We start from the raw sequence: 6736 nt of genomic DNA on the forward strand, positions 1-6736 counted from the left end.
CTGTTATTTCATTATATGGTCATACCTAAGTTATACAATGTTCAACCACCAGTAAAGCAGTTAAAAAAAAGATAACTAGATTTTAGGTTTCATGGGCATGATTGGAGGTTGTGGAGGAAATAAGTTATTAGTACTAAAATTTATATTCATGATATCCCATGTGATTGCAGTGGCATAGCGTGGAGGGGCAACCGGTGCAATTGCCCCGGGTGCAGGTTTAGAGGGAGGCAGGAATTAGTCCTGAGTGTGCTGGGTCTGATGCCCCGGCCATCTGCGTACTTACATTGTTCCTGATTGGTCGCCGGGCGTTGAGTGAGCAGCTCTCTGGGACACACCAACGTACAGCAATTTTTCAATTGAGTGTTGCAGCCAGCAGCAGCCGCCTGTGCGCTCTCTCCAGTAGCAGGGAAGGGAAGGTTCCCCTTCCCCCTCCTAGCCCCCTGTGAAACCTGCGACCCCAGGCCCGGGAAGCCTGTCCCTGGTCACCCCTGCCCCGTGTACAAAATTTGGAGCGGTGTACAGCAATGGGATGAGCGGCCTCTTCCTCTCCCAGCTCATTCTCCACTCACACCCAGGCCGCCTTCATTCGATGAAATCTCCCAGTCTTCCCGCCTGGTGCCCCCCCTCACCCACACCAGATAGCCCCTCACACCCCTGGCTAACAGGTGAGAGTGGCCACAGGGGGGCCCAGAGCAGGGTAGTATACTGGCAAAACAGCCGCAAAGTTCCACCCTGGTGTCCCCCTTGTTCCCTGGTTTGTGCTGAGCTCTTCCCATCTTGTCTTCTCACTCTGGTCACCATATTTCCTGCTTAGCTGGGAGGACACAGAAAGGGAACTGGGGAGCACCTTGTGTGGGGGGTGGGGTGATGATCCTTATTGCCCCCCATCTTTTTACCCCACCTGCCCCCCTTGTGACTACCATAGACAAAGAGCTATCTCAGATTCAACCAATAAAAAAAGGCTGCCGATCAAACCCTAAGGCTGTGAATAATCAGGAGCCCCTAATAATCTGCTGCAGTAGAGCAGCCAGCCAATAACGTCTACGTAAATTACATAGGGGTTAATGCCTGGCTTCTCTGCTGTAACAAATTTTTAAGGGATCCAGTCCACTCCATTCACAACCTGAGCCCCCGTACTTCCCATGGCTCCAGGTGAGGGGGTAAAAAAATATGAGGAAAGAAGGGACATCCCTCCTCTCCTTCCATCCTTGGGTATCTCTTCTCTATCTCTCCCTACCTTATGTCGGGGGTTATTATTGGCTGCCTGCTCTGCTGTATATAAGGACTTCTTGTTATTTACAGCCTGAGCCTCTGATTGGCTGCATCCTTTTTTTATTGGTTGAATCTAAGAAGATATCTCTTTGACTACTGTAGTTAAAGAGATATCTCAGATTCAACCAATAACAAAAGACTGTGGGCAGCCAATCAGAGGCTCAGGCTGTGAGTGGAGGAACCCTTTGCGTTTCCAAGGCCACAGCATGTACGCAGCTGCAAAGCAGGCATAACATTCCCTGGGCTCCCATTCTTAAGTAAGGACCACCAGTATAATATATATTCTTCCCTTAAAGGAGAAGTACAGCAAAAGCAGGAGTGCAGTTCGTTCTACACTCCTGTGACTTGTTTTCAGCTGACAGCTGGCTGAAGCCCGCTGTCGGCTGACATCACAGAGCCGTCCAATGCTGGTGAAAGATCACCACCATATGATCAGGATCCACCCGGGAGCCTGGACCGACAGCTGGCTCGGCCTCTCAGCGAGCCATTGAGAGCCTGGGCCAGTCCCTCCCTCCCCCTCCAGAGCCCAGCGCCCCAATGAGTTTAGGGAGAGCAGAGAACCGGTAACTGACAGTCATCAGCTCTCTGCTTATTGAGAACTGAGCAATCCGCAGTGTTTGATCGCTCGGTTTTCAGTCTTATGCCGTGTACACACAATCGCACATTCCGACAACTAAATCCATGTTTTTTTTCCAACGGGTGTTGGCTCAAACTTGTCTTGCATACACACAGTCACATAAATGTTGTCGGAAATTCCGAACGTCAAGTACGCGGTGACGTACAACACGTACGACGAGCCGAGAAAAATAAAGTTCAATAGCCAGTGCGGCTCTTCTACTTGATTCCGAGCATGCATGGAATTTTGTGCGTCGGAATTGTGTACACATGATCGGAATTTCCGACAACGGATTTTGTTGTCAGAAAATTTGAGATCCAGATCTCAAATTTTGTTTTTCGGAAATTCCAACGGTAAATGTCCGATGGAGCCTACACACGGTCGGAATTTCCAACAACAAGCTCACAACATAACATTTGTTGTCGGAAATTCCGACCGTGTGTATGCGGCATTAAAGCCAGCGGGGGACAGATGCAGCATCGGAGTGATGCTGCATTGACCTAGGTAAGTAGGTTAAAAAAAACATACTTCTCTTTTAATATATTCATTAGTTAATAATAAATACTGCATATAGTATATTTATTAAATAAACCACAAAGATTATATACTGTGTGTATATATATATGCAGTATCTCACAAAAGTGAGTACACCCCTCACATTTTTGTAAATATTGTATTCTTTTCATGTGACAACACTGAAGAAATTAATAAAAAGGCGAGACGTTGGGACTTTATATGAGAAGTGACCATCCAGTACACAATTCTCCATCCCTGGTAATTTGTAAAGAGAGGGAAAAAAGGAGGGGGATGTTATGTTTTATATAAAGTCCCATTTTCCCTCACCCCCCCCCCTTTTTTCCCCCTCTTTACAACACTGAAGAAATTACACTTTGCTACAATGTAAAGTAGTGAGTGTACAGCTTGTATAACAGTGTAAATTTGCTGTCCCCTCAAAATAACTCAACACACAGCCATTAATGTCTAAACCGCTGGCAACAAAAGTGAGTACAATAGCTGATTTTAGAGGAAACCATTTGCTGAAATCAGTTGGCAAACTTGTGTTGTGTCCATGTGTGTGCCCCAAACCCGGAAGAAGGCTGATCACATACATGTACATGATGGTGCCTGTACCTGCAGCTCGCTCGCAGCATATTTACTGTGAGCGGTCGGCAAATGGTTAAATGCTATACATTCACATCAGTCCCTGCCCTCAAGGAGCTCACAATCTGAGGTCTCTATCTCACATGCATACATACACACTTACTAGAGCCAACTTAGACATTAGACAAGTACCCTACCAGAATGTCTTTAAAGGGTGGTTGGAAAGAGCACTTGGAGGTTGTATCATTTTGCCAGTTTATGTAGCTTTGTTTGTGTAAACTTTGTAAATTCTTCCACCTCTGCATTTCTGGGGTTAGGATATTATCCATGCCTCCAAAAGAACTACATTTTTTTGTTTTTGTTTTTTTAGATAAAGGAGTACAGGCAGAAGCTGCTTCCTTTCAGAGATTCTGCCTCTGTTCAAAACTGCATGCTGAACAATCTGAAAACTAACTCACTTGTGTGTGTAAATTTCATCGTGAGCTACTGAGCTCTTTAAATCTGGATTTATTGTAAACAAAAAAACTAAGAAGATCCTGGAAAACATAAAAGAAAACAAGATCCACATTCATTGGGAACATCACATTTTTCATTGAATAAAACAATTTTTTTAAACTGTACAATTTTTTTGTTTGGCCTAACTAATAAATTAAGAAAATGTATACAAAACTATGTTATGGGAACTTGACCTGGTAGGTTCTTGTGCTGAAGAATAGGCACCACATAGCGCCTACAAGTACAAATATTAGCCTTTATCATTTTAAAATAATAAGTCATTATTCAGCAATAGCAGTGTATCATTTACCCTCAAGGGAGCCGCCTGATGTGTCCTTGTTCCTGTGCCCACAACTCCGCAAATAGCACCACACACTCTGATACACCTGGTTGAGTGGGAAATATTTAATGGAGAATTTAACCACTACAGTCCAGAAGTCTATAATATAATTCTGCTTCTTCCACTGGCCAGATCGTTGAGGCCCAACTCTTAAGTCGGAGCACTCAGGTTACTGTTACCATTAAGAACTGATACAGGGACTGACTGACTGACTGTGTTATTTATTTGTCCCTTTTTGATCAAAGTGTAGTGTGGTTTTGGCCAGCAGCCTCTCACCAGCTCCTGTGTCAGCAAGTGACCTGTCTTTATTCATGTCCCACAATTCTAGCAGTCCACATCCTATGTGCTATGTGGGTAGAAGACAGGCTCAACGCTGTCTGTACAAAGCTCTGTAATAAGAGCCCCCTCCTGTAGCTCTGCCTGTCTAAAAGTCTCCTCTGCTGTCAGACACAGGATCATATTCCTGTGCCGTGGATGTCCTCCCAAAACCACACCTCCAGTACGCCCCCTGGGGGGCACACTTCGTTATCGCTGCGTCCTTTGGACACAGCTGATAATAGATTGTAGTAAAGGGCCAATCGAAGTGTGATGTAATCAGCTGTGTCTAATCACAGCTGGTCACATGTAAACAGACTTGCCGGCTTAGGGTAGCCGATAACTGGCAAGGCTGACAGGGCACAGTGATCACAGTGATCATCAGTGTCCTAATTATCAGTGCAGCCCCATCAGTGCCTATCAGTGCAGCTTATCAGTGCCTATCAGTGCCTCCTCATTAGTGCCCAGCAGCGCAGCTTATCTGTGCCACCTCATCAGTGCAGTTTTATCAGTGCAGCCTCATCAGTGTCCATCAGTGCAGCTTCATTAGTGCCTTCTCATCAGTGCCCATCAGTGCAGCTTATCTGTGCCACCTCATAAGTGCCCAACACTGCCTGTACAAAGCTCTGCAATAAGAGCGCCCTCCTGTGGCTGTGCCTGTGTAAAAGTCTCCTCTGCTGCCAGACACAGAATCCTTTTCTTGTCAGTGTTGCATTCCTGTTTTATTGTGTGCTGAAGTTCAGCTTTAACTCCTTCCCACCCACGCTATAGCCAAAAGAATGCTACAGTGCAGCTCTCCAGTTCTGGGAGGGTGTCCATGGAGGTACTCCTAGAACCACACCTCACGTGTGCCCCCTGGGGTGCACTCTGTAATCGCTGTGTCCTTTGGACACATCAGTGCAGCCTCATCAGTGCCCATCAGTGCAGCTTCATCAGTGCCCATCAGTGCAGCTTATCTGTGTCACCTCATCAGTGCAGCCTCATCAGTGCCCATCGGTGCAGCTTCATCAGTGCCCATCAGTGCAGCCTCATCAGTGCCGCTTCATCAGTGCCCATCAGTGCAGCTTATCTGTGTCGCCACATCAGTGCAGCCTCATCAGTGCCCATCAGTGCACATTTTTGTAACTGAAAATAAGAAAAACATTTTTGTTTTGTTTTTTCTAGAATATTCTGTCTTTTTTCGTTTGCTTAGCAAAAAATAAAAACCCCAGTGATGATTAAATACCAACAAAAGGAAGCTTTATTTGTCTAAAAAAAAAGAATGACAAAAATTTGGGTACAGTATTGCATGACCACGCAGTTGTCAAAGTACGACAGCAGTGAAAGCTGAAAATTGGCCTGGGCAGGAAGGGGGTAAGAGTGCCAAGTATTGAAGTGGTTAATCCTAATTATACAATATGTCAAAGCAAAACAGAAGAAGAATATAGAAATATGATATAAGATGGAATATGCAACAGTGAATTGGTTTGAAAGAAGAGCTGATATCACATTTAACTGTCACATGTGTAGCATGAGTGTCCTGCCGGGAATCCTGGAAAAGTCCTGTTTGGGATTTACACATCTCCCAGGCTCAGTCTTACACCTTTCAAAACCTCTGATCCACTCTGGGTTTTGCACCTCTCCCTGTCTAGCAATTTAGGCTGAGGGACACAACCATTGCTTTTCAGCTGGGGATCAGACAGCTAAAGGTTGGTGAGAACTGAAGAACTGTATGTGTAGGCTGACAAGTATTAGGTTTGGACTAGTGATGTGTAGTAAGAGCAGAGCTATGGTTAGGTTTTGTTGAAGTTTCAGTTATCTCTGAAGCACTATACACAGCACCTGTAAATTGCCTAAATAAACTCACTACTGTTTGCCAAGACATTACTGGACTGGTATGTGCCTAAATAGCTCAAGTCAGGGAGCATTACACCTGCTACCTAGGAAACAGGAACACACAATTTACTGTAGGTCCATCATGCAGAGTGTGTATTCCAGCCTGATTTGCAGCAGGTCATTCCTGTAAAGCAGACATGTCAGATTGACTGGATTAAAGTACTAAGGGTCTGGAATAAAGTACCGAGGGTCAGCATTTGTCTACCAGGGACACTCCTATTTCATTTGAGGAAAAGGTTATAGCTAGTAATAATTAAAGTCAAAAGAAACACGCAGCGCCATAGCCTAGAATGGCAAGGCGCTCCTCCATTCTCTACGCTAACAGACTGACTTGAGACTGCGCTGTTAACTCTTTCCTGTGAAGACCAGAAGTTCAGGGAAGGAGTATTGAAAGTTGTAAACTGCAAGTGCCAGGATAAGAATTTTTACCAAACTAGTTGACTGGGGAATTTTAAATTTTTGCATGAAATATGCTGTCTGCCCCACCACTTAAAATGTATCTAAACCAGTTACTTCATCTACAGGATTAGTACAGAGAGATACAACAAGGGTAGACTAAGTGGCTGATGGGGTTCCAGACTCAAGGGGGAACCCTGAAGATGTTAAAACAAATTCTGCACTTTAGAAATCTTGATAGTTAAACTGTTGCCTCTTTTTTTTTCCTGACCTGCAAAGTAAAGGCATAATGTGCTACTATGTGTCGCATACTATGTGAAACTTAT

This window comes from Aquarana catesbeiana, linkage group LG02 (genome assembly GCF_042186555.1).
Source record: "Aquarana catesbeiana isolate 2022-GZ linkage group LG02, ASM4218655v1, whole genome shotgun sequence".
NCBI classification, from domain to species: Eukaryota; Metazoa; Chordata; class Amphibia; order Anura; family Ranidae; genus Aquarana; species Aquarana catesbeiana.